The sequence below is a fragment of the Bactrocera latifrons genome, unplaced genomic scaffold (assembly GCF_001853355.1).
Source record: "Bactrocera latifrons isolate USDA-ARS-PBARC rearing strain unplaced genomic scaffold, ASM185335v1 scaffold_85, whole genome shotgun sequence".
Lineage (NCBI taxonomy): Eukaryota > Metazoa > Arthropoda > Insecta > Diptera > Tephritidae > Bactrocera > Bactrocera latifrons.
The window spans coordinates 732950-748173 of record NW_017537545.1 but is presented as its reverse complement, the minus strand read 5'-3'; the positions used below and the strand labels follow the sequence as shown (position 1 = coordinate 748173).

The window sequence follows — 15224 nt, the reverse complement described above, 5'->3', positions numbered from 1 at the left end:
GATCACTTTGGTATATATAACCCTATATCTGACTCTTTTAGTTTTAGGACTTACAAACAACCGTTATGTGAACAAAACTATAATACTCTCTTTAGTAACTTTGTTGCGAGAGAATAATAATTTGACAGCTTGAGGAACTCACGTGTGATCTGTCAAAAAAAAGCTGTTAAAAAAGTATCTCTACTTGAATCGTCGGCTACTTCCTGACTGCTTCTACAATAGTCATGTTATAGCTTTCCTAATCTACTGGCATGCCTGCCAATTAGACCGGCCTGACCCGTATGATAGATGGCGCTAATTAAAAGAATTATATTCTTGGTTACCGCTAACCCTCAAAAGGTGTGGGTATAAATTGGAAAGCTATTGGGTCATAACTTGTGAATTATTTCATTTTGAGTGTAGGAAGTTTTGTTATAGTGATAAAATCGATTAATAGAGATTTCGTGTGTTGAAGAAATATTGCTTTTTGAAGAGAAAAAATACAGTTGAAGTTAAAATTACAATTGATAATGAGTTTCCGGACACTGCCCCAGGAGAATCAACCATCAAGGACTGGTATGCTAAGTTTAGATGTGAAATGAGCACCGAAGACCAAAAACAACGACGAGTTGATGATTCAGAGCAGTGCTTGGAGATGTTCCCGGGTAATAGACTTGAGTTTTTGCGGCGATGTGGGGGAAACATGACTTTATTTTTTTACTCCTTAGTTCAATCGACAGTCATTCGAGTAGATTGCACACGATGAACCCGCTCCAAAGTATGAAAAACCCCAACAGTTGGGTGGCTAAATGCTAGCAAATTCTATGAATTGGGCTTCGAATTGCTTCCGCATCCACCGTTTCCGCTAGATCTGGCCCTGCGAATAGTTTCTTTTTGTATTAATCAATATTTTGCATACGTTCTCGGCCAAGAAGCTTCCCTTATCTCGAAACCGCCGATATCAGACTACTATGGCATATACATAACTGCCATACAATCTGAAGGATCAAAAACAAGTTCTTGCATTGAACCTTTTTGATTTGAAAAGGTTATTATAGCTTCGTTGCAACCGAAGCTATTATTATTTCTTTTTAAATGTTCTTTTCTCTGAATAGTATTTATCAATATTTCTTTTTCTTTTGCAGATATATTTTTTCTACGTTGACACCGAAGATCTTGTGGCGAATAACTAAAAAGGTAAGCAAAACTTCAATGCATGTTTTACACTTATACTTATCAATTGACAATAGTAAAACTGAGTTAAGAAGGTCTCTTAGATCACAGCCTTTCAAACTATTCCTAGTTTCTTATTCCTCATAGCTAATTTAAGACAAAAATTGAACCTTTAAACCGAAAAGAAATCCACGTTAGCGTGTTATTTAAACAAGCTTAAAAAGTGTCTTACAATTAATATATATTAAGAATAAGTAGTACACTAAACAATTACAGGAATTAGAAACTATATATCCCATACGCGCGAAGCAAACGCCCGAATACACTCTACGCAAAATTTAATCCACCCAACGCATTTATCGTGTGGAAACTTCATCAAAAGGAAACCCTCTGAGATATTATGCGTACATTTTAGGGTGATTCTGAAAGCAAACATTTTTCATACCAGCTCCGTCAATATATATATATTTTGCGTTTACACCTTTACCAGTTACCTTGTCCGTCTTTTCCTACTTGTGGCGCATGTTAAAGTTTTTATGTGAAAGCAAAGGGTTTTTAAGTGAAACTGAGGTTCGGAAAAAGGCCTTTGAAATAGTTTCTGATAATTTGGGATTTGGAATCCACGGAACTGTATTCTAATGCATCCGCAGGCAATTCCAGAGTCAACATCTACGCATGCAGCAATCAAGGCAGAAAGCTCGTAACACACATCGGCCAGAAATGTCTTGGGAAGCAGTTAAAAGTTTTGCAAGGAGCAAGTAAATTCACTTGGACTGGATGCCAGGCCGCATGGGCATAGAGGGCAATGAAAAAGTAGATGGGATTGCCAAGAATGGTGTGCGGCTAACATCCGAAAACGTGATCATCATTAAGAAACCCAGAAGCATGGTGAAGAAAATCAATCACCTGATGGAAAGAGCTACCTGGGTGCAAAAGTCATGTGCAAAACGGTAGAACGAAAGTACACGGAATTTCTACTGGCATTCGATAGAAGAGACTGTAGAAATATGATGGAAATAGTAACTGGTGGCGACACATGCTCGCAGGATGGGGCTGACAGATCAAGAAGATGGCAGGAAATAGCTAGAGCAAGGTACCAGGGAAACAATGGAGCATCTCTTGTGCACGTGTCCTGCATTGGCAAGATTACTCTGTAAGCATTTGGGGTTCCCACAGTATGGGAGTTATCGATAGTGAGTCCGCGAAGTCTGTTAAAATTCGCGTCAAGCGCAGGCATCATGAAGGATGACTACCATCTGGTAACGCCAAGGACCAAAGTGGACTATGCGCAGCTTATTACCAGATTAACCTAACCTAACCTATGGCATATCACCTACGCAGGGCCATATCACAATAAATGTATCAAATGTTGTACGATCATTGATGATATTGAAAGGTGAGCTCTACCTTTCAGTTCGGCTTTATTAACTGGCTATATACGGTAGTACTACTCGTACGGATAATGGGAAGGTCAAACAGGAACATTTAGAAGAAAACATCGATATTTAGTTCATTTGGTTTGCTTATTTCAAGACCATATTTTATAATTTGGAAAGTGTTTATTTTATGTCCTTTGAAGTTGAACCGTAAAAAAAGAAGATTTTATTAACTACAGATCCTCGAAATGTGAAATCATCCACGCGACTGAGAGACAGCGGCTACACTGGCTAGTTCATGTCGTTCAAATGGTTCAAAACTCTCCAGCTCTGAGAGTATTCGATGCAGTACCCGCCAGGGAAAGCAGAGGAAAAAGAACACCTCCAATCAGTTGAAAAGATCAGATGGAAAGGACCTGGCTGCACTTGGATTCTCCTGTTGTAAACTGAACTATAACCGCGTGTAGTGTCTACGCCAATAAAGAATCCGTTGGAGTTAACGCTCACTTCCCGTAAAGAAGTGTGTATTTATATTTAAGGAACAACTTAATGGCGCTCGTGCGGATATATTCGCATGCATGAAGTTTTTCGCTGTGACAACAACAATCATTGTAGGACGAAAATGTAATTCTAAACAGACTAGCTTTGGTTGAGTAGGGGCGAGAGGGCGGAGTGCGGAAGTCGAGTGCTTACACTTATTCACGTACAATCGGCAACTTGCCTTTGATGCTAGCGAAGTACTTTAATGTCAGCAATGAAGACGATGATGATGTCAATGTTAATAGAGAAAACACAGGATAAAGAAAATCAGGATTAAACGATGATGTGGCTGTTGCTGCCGATATGGGATGGGAATAATGCGAGATGGAGGCACAAAAAGTAAAATACAAATTTAGAAAGCACTGGCAGGATAAAAGTGTGACTTTGCTTGTGCAAATACACAATATATTAATATGTGCACGGGCCTTCCTTCAAGTACACATGCTTGTTGACTGAAGATTGTAATGGAGTAGCAACGCTCAGCGTGGCAATGACCGTACTGTTGAAGTTTATCTGCTTTGCCGATTGTGATGAGCCGGCTATTGAAGTTATTTGCACGCGTAAAGAGAGTACGAAACAAAAGCAGCGGCAGGCTTCAAAGCAAAAACACATCTCTCAAAAAAAGAGGGCTATAAACGTTTATATGAGTATGCTGGCCGTGAAGGATTGAGGTGAGGCAGCTAACTAGTGGCCGTATGTCGTTCCGTACAAGGGTTATTTATTTTTATATAGAGACTGTTAGACTAGCATTGCAACAAAAAATGTCAGTGATTTTAGTCAGTAAGGTATATGTTTCATATAATAAAACCCTACTAAGCAAAATGGAGCGATAAATCTATAGAGATCGGATTAACATTGAATTCTCTTACTTCAAATGCGGTTCTGAACATGGCTGGTGCAGTTAGCAGATATACTTTGCTGATTCATGATAAGGTACCTATCGGCTGAGGAAGTCACCTGGAAGAATTTCAAGAAGGCTATGCAGCTTTTACAGACTTTTTGAACCAACCAAATATGAATTTTTTTGAGGCGTTTAAGTCTCTGGAACCCGACAACATTATACCTGCAAAGCGTCAGCGTATTATGCAGCTGACTAGCCACCATTTACACGAACTGCGTCAGATTAGGCCACATTCGGTGTCTTGAAGGCAAGTTGAAGCGTCGTGAAGCTCGGTTAAAGCTCTCATGTCATTGCTAAGGACTTCAGACATATCAGTTTCACCTCGTTTCTATTGAAAACGATTGAAATACTAATGGATCTGCACATTAGGGGTAAAATTTCGGGCTGTTAGGTGCTCAGCATGCTTATTGCAAAGTAGACCTTCTTGCTAGTCCAGATCTATAACTTTTGCAACAGCGTGATCTGCTGGCTCTGATTGAATCTTAAGAGGTCAAGCTCGCTACAGTACTAGGTGTTTTGACTGAACTCTGTTGAATAGGCATGCACGCGGTATCACTCAATATTTTGAGGGCCACTCTTTGCCAAAACTGTATCGAGAAAGGCGAGGTGGAGTCATCTTGTCACTTTTTCCGCTATTGCTCGGCTCTTGCCAGACTGAGATTAAAATATCTGGATAGACAAATCTGTGTAAAACCTAGCGAAGTGACTGAGATTGATATTGAATTTTTAGTGAGCTCAAAACATTCCGTCGATCTGTGAGGTGATGCACTTTAGGGAGTTTTCGTGTAATACAAAAGACAAATACCTATTCAAGTGGGATCCATTAATTTTTGGATCAACCTTGAGACCTAAACTAACCTGACACTGCTCGAATCAAAGATTTTTTGAAAATCTCCAAATTTCTGTGGGGTATTCCACAATCCGTGTTCTCCAATTCTGACCACACACTGTAATTCAGTGGATCCAAATCTGTACTTCCAGATGGCTAATCATTTGCAGCCAGGAATATTGCTTTTAAGCCACTGCTGTGTGATTTTATCTTCCGTGCTACAGCAGAATATGACTGGAAGATCCAGTGCTCCATATCGAGGAAAAATATTGCTTAACTGCTTCACCATGCCTTCTAAATACACGAGTCCTTTAAAGTAACACGTCGGCAAGCTTTTCAACCTCATTCAATTGGATATCTGTTTGTACACATCAATGGGACGTTGGACTAAAGTACATACTCCACGCTGTTCTTCTCATTACAACAACGCGGTGCAGCAATGACCGCCCCCAATTAATGTAATGTTTACTTTACTTAATGAACTGACATTTAAATAGCCAACCACGGGTTTTATTATCCGCTTACGCCTGCTGAAAGCTGTGAAAACAATTACACTAATACATATTCATCTACAACAATACTTCAAATCTATTTATACCATTTGGATGTCTTCTAAGGCCTTCGCATGTTAGCGAAGCTCATATGATGCGCGGCTATACAAAAGTTCGATGTGGGGGGGTTGGGGTGCTGCTTTTGTGAGGGAAAAGTCGATAAAATAAAGTCGTTGAAAAGTGCGCATAAAAATTGCATAGAGCAAGAGAGCAAAATGGAAATTGAAAACCATGAGAAGAAAGCAACAATAATGGCCGCAACAATAACAGCGGCAGGCTCAAGAACAATGCCACATGAAACGCCCTTGCAACAGCAGCCAAACACACGGCGCTTGCAGCTGCCTAATGTTGTAGAAAATAAAAGCATTAGTGAGGTTGCACTTTGAAGCGCCGCAGCCTGCCGACACCATTCTGCTACAATCCGACATGCCAACCAACAACCGCTTGCCACATAGCTTCTAAACACGCAACGCACACGGCGGCGACACAAACATTCTCACAATTTTTAATACCTTCTCGCTTTGGCATTATTTTTTCAAGTTCTCGTACTCGCTCTGTGTTGTCAGTGCTGCCTTTGCTGCTCCTGGCTGCGGTTGTTGCTATTGTTGCGGCTACGTCGGAAACGGAAGTTAAACGGCAAAACTGCAAAGAACGGATTTATTTTAATTAACCAACACGGGCGAATGCAGCGCAAACACCAACAAACAAATAACCCAACAGCCCACCAACAACAACAAACAAACAACCCAACAGCCCACCAACAACAACAAGCTACAGCATACAGCGGTAACGGCAGCGGAGTAATCGTGCGAAGCGACCCCGACAGGCAGCTTTGAAGGCGCAAATACAGAGCGCCTGCTTAGAGCTCAGCAGCTTTGCAGGTGGCTTTACGGCGCCAGGCGCTTGGCGCAAAGTAAAAGCATTAACGCCGGGTCAACAACAACACCGGCAATGTAGCGGCGCAAGCAGCAGCAACAACAACTGCGGGCCAGCATGTAGAGGCCTGCGACTTGGCAAATTACTTAATGGTGAGCGGCGGAGTGGTGTTGCGGCGCACGGCATACAAAGTGCGGCCAACAACAACGCAATGACCCTCATTAAGTTAATGGTCATGGGCTGCCTCTCGAATTTCCAAACTGTTTCGCTTCCACCATAATGCGGCACCGTCATTCTTGGTCGGAATTTTGTTGCTTTCCGCTTTGCTTGCTGCTTTTGTACATGTTATATTTTATTGTTGTTGTTACTGTTGCGGCATTAAGGTGTTTTCATAACAAACCTTCGGGCGTGTGGACTGGAGTACTTTGAAACGGAAGCGGCCCTTGCCGCGACGACATAGAGGATTTACTGCAACACACCACGAAAGTGGAGAGAAATGTGAATAAATAAATACCTGCGAGTTACTTTAAAAACCTGCTAGTAAGTGTAAAAATAAGGAACGTGTGCTTAAGCAAATGCATTAAAGAAGTAATTACAATAAAAGGTAAACTAAAAAGACAGACTTACAATGCACATTTGCCTCTTTTCGGCCAGTTTGAGCAAAAAGTTCCCGATCAGAACTTTAGTAGGCAATGGTAGCATTTTTGCCTTTATGCGGGGCTGGAAAGCGGAATATTTTGTTCCGTTAATAAGTAGAGCTCATTGGAAAATATGGACGACATAAGTAAAAGCGTTCTGGATGGCTGTTTGGATTCAATATTTCCACCTCTCTGGCAATTTGTGGATTCCATCCCAAAAGTGCTGCGCTTGGTTGGCGGCCATTGCTACCCTATTCCGATGTGCACCGTATTAGATTGATGCTTTTCTGCATCGACATGAAAAAATAATTATCAGAAACGACAAAGTCTGGGTAATAAGGTGGGTCAGCCAGTTTCCTAGCCGTTTATTTCCAAATACATGATTTTGCACTAAGAGTGGTATGATATCTTTTCAAAATAATTGCTAAGCAGATCCAATTCTGTGAGGTATTCCACAGACCATGTTCTCCAACTCTGAACACAAGCTGTAGTCCAATGGATCCAAATCTGGATTTCCAGCCGGCTAGTCATTTGTCGCTATAAGACAAGGAATATTGGTTTTAAGCCACTGCTTTGTGGTTTTAGTCTTCCGTGTTACAGCAGAATCTGGCTGGATTATCAAATGCTCCCCATCAAGGAGAGTATTGCTTGACTACGTTACCACGTCTTCCAAAACAACCTGCTGGAAAACTTTTACTTCGGTTTTAACAATATTTTCACGGAAGTGTAGAGTTTTAACGTTTTTACAGCGGACTCCCCACCAAACCATTACAGCAGCTGGATGAAATAAACGTTTTCCCGGTTTTCCAATAAGAGTGATATTACAATATTTTTATACCCTGAACAAGGTATCATTAGTTTGTCGCGAAGTTTGTAACACCCAGAAGGAAACGTCGGATACCCTATAAAGTACATATATAAATGATCGGTATGTTGAGTTGAGTCGATTTATCCATGTCCGTCTGTCTGTCTGTTCGTCTGTCTGTCTGTCTGTCTGTCTGTCTGTCTGTCTGTTCGTCTGTCTGTCTGTCTGTATATATACGAACTAGTCCCTCAGTTTTTAAGATATCGTTTTGAAATTTTGCAAACATCATTTTCTCTTCAAGAAGCTSCTCATTTGTCGGAACTGCCGATATCGGACCACTATAGCATATAGCTGCCATACAAACTGAACGATCGGAATCAAGTTCTTGTACGGAAAACTGTTGTATTTGACAAGATATATTCACGAAATTTGGTATAGATTATTTTCAAAGACAGCAATGCGTTCTCCGAAAAAATTGTTGAGATCGGATTAGTATAGAAATTACTAAAAGAAATACATCTGTGAAGGGTATATTAGCTTCGGTGCAGCCGTGTTTATTTAAGTAGGAGTACAATCGATGCAATTAAGTTCTGAATATAACATCATTCAAATTACTTCCCCGACTTCTTTTGCAAGAAAAACTCGACGAATTTAATGTACGAGTGCTGTTGTCGGTAGCGTTCTCCATTAATGGTTCCACCGGGTTTTAGAAGCACATAATATAGCGCTGTCTTCTGTTCCCACCGAATTGGACTTTGTCGTTCATTTGACAGGTTCACCAGGTTCACCAGGTTTCACATGTGATCTTTTTGCGTTTATGGTTGCAATGGACCTGTGTTTCATCACCAGTCACAAGCCGATGCAAAATGGTTCCGCGAACTCTTTGGGTGTCGGAATATTAAAACAATGGAGTAATAAACAAGTTAGGTTAAATTTTGGCAAACTTCACGAATATAGTTACAGAACTAAATGGTTGCGTAAATGAAGAATAATCTAATTCGATGTTGCCTACTTTTTTTTAAAGAAAAAATACAGGAACTTCAAGTTTAATGCAGAATGCTTATTATCATTCTAAAGAACATTCTTTGGCATTTAATTTTTGAAAATTATCTCAATCAAATGTTAGCTATGGCAACGTCTCAGATGGTCCATCCGTTGAGTCCAATATTCGATGACTCGTTCGAGCTTTTCGTCAGGTAACTTTCGAACGATACGCATGATGTTTTGCCTTAGTCGAAGTATGGTTATTCGCATATACTTTAGATTTTACATTTTCCCACAGAAAAAAGTCAACGGTGTGATATGACATGATTCTGGTGGCCAATCGACCGGCCCAAAATGTGAAATTATCTGCTCACCGAAGTGTTCTCTCCATAAATACATTGATTGATAAGATGTGTGATTCGTGTTGAAACCAAACCAAACCAGTCTCATTTTCAGACATCAAATAGTCGGTAATCAAAGCGCAATAACGGTCGCCCTTGACGGTTTAGTTCTCACTGGTATCATTTGTGAGGAAATATGGGCCGATCATTCCACCGTCCTACAAATCATACCAAACTCTTCGTTTTGAATATACCTATTGAGCCAGAAGTGAGCCTCATGGCTGCGCCAATTTTGGCTTCTTGGAACTTTCACGAGCCCGTAGAGCAAAATAATGTCGCTTGGGAAAATCGAGCAGGCTTAGTTCTTTCAATAGCAGTATTTTGTACGCTCTCAATTTAAGATCTCGACGAAAAATGCGCCAAGTCGTTCCATACATCAGTCCGAGTTGCTGCGAACGGCGCTTAATCGACTCTCCACGATCTTCAAGTACACTCTCTGTTACGGCTGCTATATTCTATTCACTGCGTGCTGAACGTCGTCTATTCGGTCGAATAATAATGAGTGCTGGGTCTCAAGATAGGTCATGGTGTGGCGAATAGTGCCGCTTATGTTAACCATAAGTTGAGTGAGGCGCGCGAAACACATTCAGGCGTAAGTCTTTCCAAGATGAAATGCCAAACAATACAAGTACTCAATAAAAATATCACGATAGCTTGACACGGCTCAAGCGTGATCTGTCAAAAAATGGCCATTAAAAAGAACCTCTACATGGAACGCCCGTTATTTTATAAATGTTTCATACAAAATAAGATAAGAATAAATTTACCCTAAAATGTAAGAATGTGACTCGTTGGATTTCGGAGCACCGTATACCTTTAGAAAATATGATTAGAAATATAATATAAACTGATAAACTTACTGGTCCTAAAATCACTTTTGAGCTCATTTTAGTTGTTCCATGCGAATCGAATTTTAAGTGATTAAAGTTACTTTAAGCTTACTCCGTGGTTACATTAGGTCTTCAGCTAGACTGTGCTCACATACAGTTCCCTTTGTTGCTAATTTTTGGCAAATTCTCTTTTATTGTTATTTTATTACTAATTATTATCATTATTCACTGGGTTTAAAAATATTTCTAGTTACCAAAAATTTATTCCTGCATCATTTTCATGCAATGTGTTTTTTCTTAATCTCTTTACCCAAATTTTTTGCTTTACATCTCTTTTCTTTCTCTTTATCCTATGAAAAAACACGTTCATAAGCCATTAACTCAATCTTATAACAGCCTAACAGCTTTTATGGAGGAGCGCAAGAAAATTTATAGGCACCCACCCACTCAGTATCGCTCCACATCACTCTTACTGAACCTTATTTCATAAATCATAAAATTTAAACTAAATGGAATTGCATTCTTCAATCAACGCTTAATATCAGTGTAATCTCAACAATAAGAGGGGGATGGTAACACCTTTTTGTAGCTACAAGGATCAATGCATTGTCAACTAAATGGTGGAAGTTTTCCAACCACAAATACGCAAAGACACTTTAATCTCCGGTTATCGCAGCTGTCTGAAATTGAAAATAGACGAGGCGTTGTTGGAGTAGCTCTCCTACGACCTTCGACCTGCGACAATGGCTAAACAAGCAGGGCGAAAGATACGCTGTGTAATCCAATGTTTGATGCCACCGAAAATGGCAAATGGTAAATGGTTGTTGGTGAATTGTGTTTCAATGCTTCACTTGGCAGATACTTTCAATTTGTAAACAAAATGCTAAGACGCAACGCAAAAAATAAAGTGCGAGCGAACAACAAAACCAAACAACAACAAGTATGTATGTGGGTATATATGCCAGCAGGAGGCGGAACAACAATCAGCGATTGGTAATGTAGGAAGGGCACCCAAGCAAAAACCGAGATGGATATGAACGTAATAGGAGCAAAAAAGAGTGGAAAGCAAAGAAAAATAAGTGGAAAAGCAAGCAAAAATGCTAAAGTATGCAAATAAGCTGCTGATGTTGTACGCTGCATATATAGACAGCCTGCAAGACGGTGATGATGCCACCTGCTACCACACATACACACGACACACTTTCGCACAGTCGGCTTAAAAGCTCTTCGGTCTTCGATATCGATTGCTGTGAAAAATCGAAATGGTGAGCCGGTGAAACCAACAAACAGTCAGGCAAGGAGTGCAAAGCTCTCCGCAGAATCTTGTTTGCTGGGCAAATAGCGTTTTTTTTTTTCATCTGCAGCATATATTCAGGACTCGTGGTCGATGCGATGAATTGAGCAGCACTCAGCTGCTTGATACAAGTGTCTTATCCCGAATCATCGCACCGGCTGGCTGTGTATTACAGGGTCATCACTACAGAGCGTTGAGGAATTAAAAGCTTTGAGAACTGCAAGGTTTTTTTTTTTAAATGAGATTTGTCGAGCTCAGACGCTTAAAGGCTGGATTGTTGGCTTGTTAAAGACTTCCTTTTCAAATGTCTGTAGAAATCCCAGAATGATATGCTGTTGATAAACGATTGCGAGCGCTTGCTATTTTGAAGCTCTGATCAAAGTATTGCACCAACATGCCGGTATTTGATCCATATTTTCAGCACGCAATTGGCGAATTGCAAAATATCATTGGTCTTCTAAATTCTACAGTTATCCCGGTATAATTCTAAACTCAGTCCATCTTAAAGAAATAATAATTATGGACGTAGCGCCATCCTGAAGCAGCTGAACATAAATAAATCAGACAACATCCGCTCTAGGATTTCAATAGTCACTTTCGGGTGACGATTCTCACTAGACGTGAATGGGAAGGAAGTTTAGTACGGGAAGAGGATACTACCTCTATCTATAACGACGTTCTAAATGGAGTGCAGTGTAGGTGTAGGGATATACTCCAATGGTATCGATATTTCTCTTTCTATCCGCCTACCAAACTCAGTCAGCATTATTCGGATTATATTATATTAAACGGAAGTGCTAGGGATAGAGAAGGCCTGTAAAGTACTATTGAATAACTATGAGAGGGCACGGACAGCCAGACGGCATTGCCAGCCTAGTTGACACCACACACAAATTCCAGCGTAGTCCTCAACTGAAGGAAGGTTTAAAACTCACTGACAGCTTAACTTCACTTGTTCAAAATTGGTTGACAAAGCTAGGAGCCACCTTACACGAGTCCGTAGCGTTCGATGTCAATACGATGCCCGCTCTCACAACAGTCGGGTCTACGTAACCGAAGTGTCAACTCGACAGAATCCTTCAGTCGATTGCAGGGGTTTCCAACTGCTATCTGGCCACCCTCTAACAGTATAATAGCATTAGTTGCAATAAGCTGGCTCTTTATCTTTTTACACTAAACTCGACTGAATGGCGCGCTTTGAACGAGTTGGACGCTGTCACTACACTCAACTAACTTAACCTAACCTCAGCTAAGCTAAGTTGAGCTGAGTTTAGATAAGCTGCAGCGAAAGAGCTTGCACATTGACTAGTTGAAGAATAGCTATTGCCGTTAGCTGTGCAACATTATTGAATGGCCGTCATAACGGGTAATGACAATGCTTTGATCATTGTCGGTACCACTCCTGCTGGCTGCTTCGTGCTTTTAGTCTATTCAAGCATCCCGCCGCTTTATACTTTTGCGCCATCAACATTTCTTTTACCACATTGTAATTTATATTTGATAACAGTGTTTGTTGTTATTACATGTAGCAACCATTGGATATTATTATATGGTTCCTTGAGATGCATAACGGTTATTGAAAATCGATTATGAGCGATAACTGACAGCAATGGCTGTGATAATATTTGTCTGTCTGCTGTGTTGCACTTAATGCTTTTCACTTGTGGCAGTTTGCTTACAAAATCAGCATGTATTTGAAGTGTTTTGTCAATGTAAACCGTTATGGTGTCACAAGCTGTGTGACAGTTTTCAACAACAAATTTAAATTAATCATAAGCGTTAGTCGATCTTAGTATTATTCAATTAAGGTGAGTAGACAAGTTGGATGAAATAAAGCTGTTGATATAATTTTCGATTACAAATAAATTTTGATTAGAGATTTATTTGAGTTATTTAGGTTTGGTAAATAGGTTGATTTCTCGTGTAGTCACGAATAATCGCACTTGAACTGCTAGAGACGCTTATCCATTGTGATGTCCATAAGTCCTAGCTATGAATCAAAAAGATCGTCGCACATTGATAAAACGTCTAGAGCCCACCATAGATTAATTGATCCGGCTCATATCTATTCCAGGCAATTCGCAGGTTCGTAAAAGGTATAACAATTGAAATGCTTCAACCTTAGTCGGACGAAAGCTGCACAGAGTTGGTGAAAGTGTCTATATGTTTCACCCTCAAGAAGGCGAGGACTTTCTATTTATAACCATTCCGCTAGTACCTAGACAATTTTAAGGCGGAGGACCCAGAGAAGCCTAATTTGAAAGCAGCTTGCTATACTCCTTAACTTACTTTGAGTTCACTGAGCCGCAATTCGGAGACGTAGTAGGACTGATACACAGTACCTTGATAGCACCACTTCTGTTTGAAAGACATTATAGTGGTCTGGCACTCTAGCCTTCCCCTTGAGCTACTGAGCTGTAATTCATTCGTCCCACCCACATATCTCTCTGAGGTATTTGTGCGGAGAATTAGTTGCTAGGAGCATGTTACGTGGTGCAGCTGTCAAAAAAGGGATGCACTCGATGTGAGAGAAGATTTTGGAATGTCCCTCTCTAGGACCCTTAAAATGTCCAGTTTTCCGGAGTTTGTAGAGGTCATTCAAGTGCCATAGTTAATGCCAGTGACATGCTAAATTATTCAAAATATAAAGGAGCGTCCATTTCTAAAGAAAAAATACAGAAACTTCAAATGTTTTTATCATCAGTCGAAAGAACATTTTTTGCATTAATTATCTCTTTCAATTGTTGGCCGCGGCTACGTCTCAAATGGTCCGGTCCATCCGAATTTTCGATTAATAAATATAGACCGATGAATCCATCGGCCATCATACCAAACCGTTGTTTTTTTTCTGGATAAGATGGCAGCTCTTGAATCCCTTCAGGTTGCTCTTCGCCCTAAATGTGGCAATTTGGTTGTTAACCCCATTGCGCCAGAATAGGGTCTCATCGCTGAACAAAATTTGGCTCGAAATCGTCTGATTTTCTTGGAACTTTGCAAGAACCCATAACTCGAAGAGATGGCGCTTGGGGAGGTTCCTACATCAGTTCGAGTTGCTGCGAACGGCAACGAATCGACTCTCCACGGTATTCGTGTACGGACTCAGCTACGGATGCTATATTTTGTTCACTACGTGCTGAACGTGATCTGTTTGATCGAATATTGTCCAATATTAAATGCTGGGTCTCAAGATGGGTGATAATATTCCGTATAGTACGCTCAATAGGCCGATTATTTTGACCATAAATTGAGCGAAGCACACGAAACACCGTCTTTAGAGAACGTGAATTTTCGGAAAGTGAAATTCCTTAATAAAAGACAATTGAAAGAAGTACAACTACTTGGATCACCCGTTATAACAATTTTAAATTCAATTTGTTTCTCGATTTCCAAAAAGCAGTTTTTGCCACAACCAAACATACAGGTGTCGATATTACTCTACTATGATTTTATTTCAACTACAAGCCATGCCTAGCTGCTGTACCAGCATGGGGGTGTGATGCAAACTATCTGCCCTAACCTCTTAAATTTGTCCTTTAAGTAAATGCGCTTCGCAGAACTGTGAGAAAAACCTGAGATGCCAAACAAACACACAAGCACAACGAAGCTTTTACGATTATGCGATTTGATTCGAGTTTACAAGGATTCGTTTTATATCCCCTTATTTCACTTGTGCCTTTAATCTGATTTATTATCTAACAATTCCTTGCTGTCTGTGGCGGTGTCTTGCGCTGTTTTCTTGTTGTTTTATGCTACATTCTGCGTGGTATTGTGGCTCTGATAACGGTTATATTGCTGCCAATGAGATTGCCACTAATGGTGCTACTTTATTGCTGCTGTTGTTGCTTTTATTGTCGCTTTTATTGTCGCACAGGTTGCATGCGTGTATGCGAGTCCTTGCGCTCGTCGTCGGTTATTTTTGTCGTTGTTGTAGTATTAGTGGTACTTCTTTTCGCTCGCATTACATTTCTATTGTTATTGTTGGTATCCTGCGTTCGTATTGCCACAATCGTTGCATTCGCATATGCATAACGAATGATATGAATATCA

At 40.3% G+C, this 15224-nt stretch overlaps 1 protein-coding gene across 4 annotated transcripts in view; it reads left to right on the top strand.

Moving 5' to 3' along the window:
- LOC108977200 (bifunctional heparan sulfate N-deacetylase/N-sulfotransferase) overlaps positions 1–15224 on the top strand; it is a 264059-nt gene that overhangs the window by 44713 nt on the left and 204122 nt on the right. For all 4 annotated transcript variants that reach the window (XM_018946782.1, XM_018946779.1, XM_018946781.1 and 1 more), the window contains one exon: positions 1125–1176. The gene's annotated coding sequence lies outside the window, so the exon portion shown is untranslated. Of the gene's footprint in view, positions 1–1124; positions 1177–15224 lie in introns of those variants that run through there.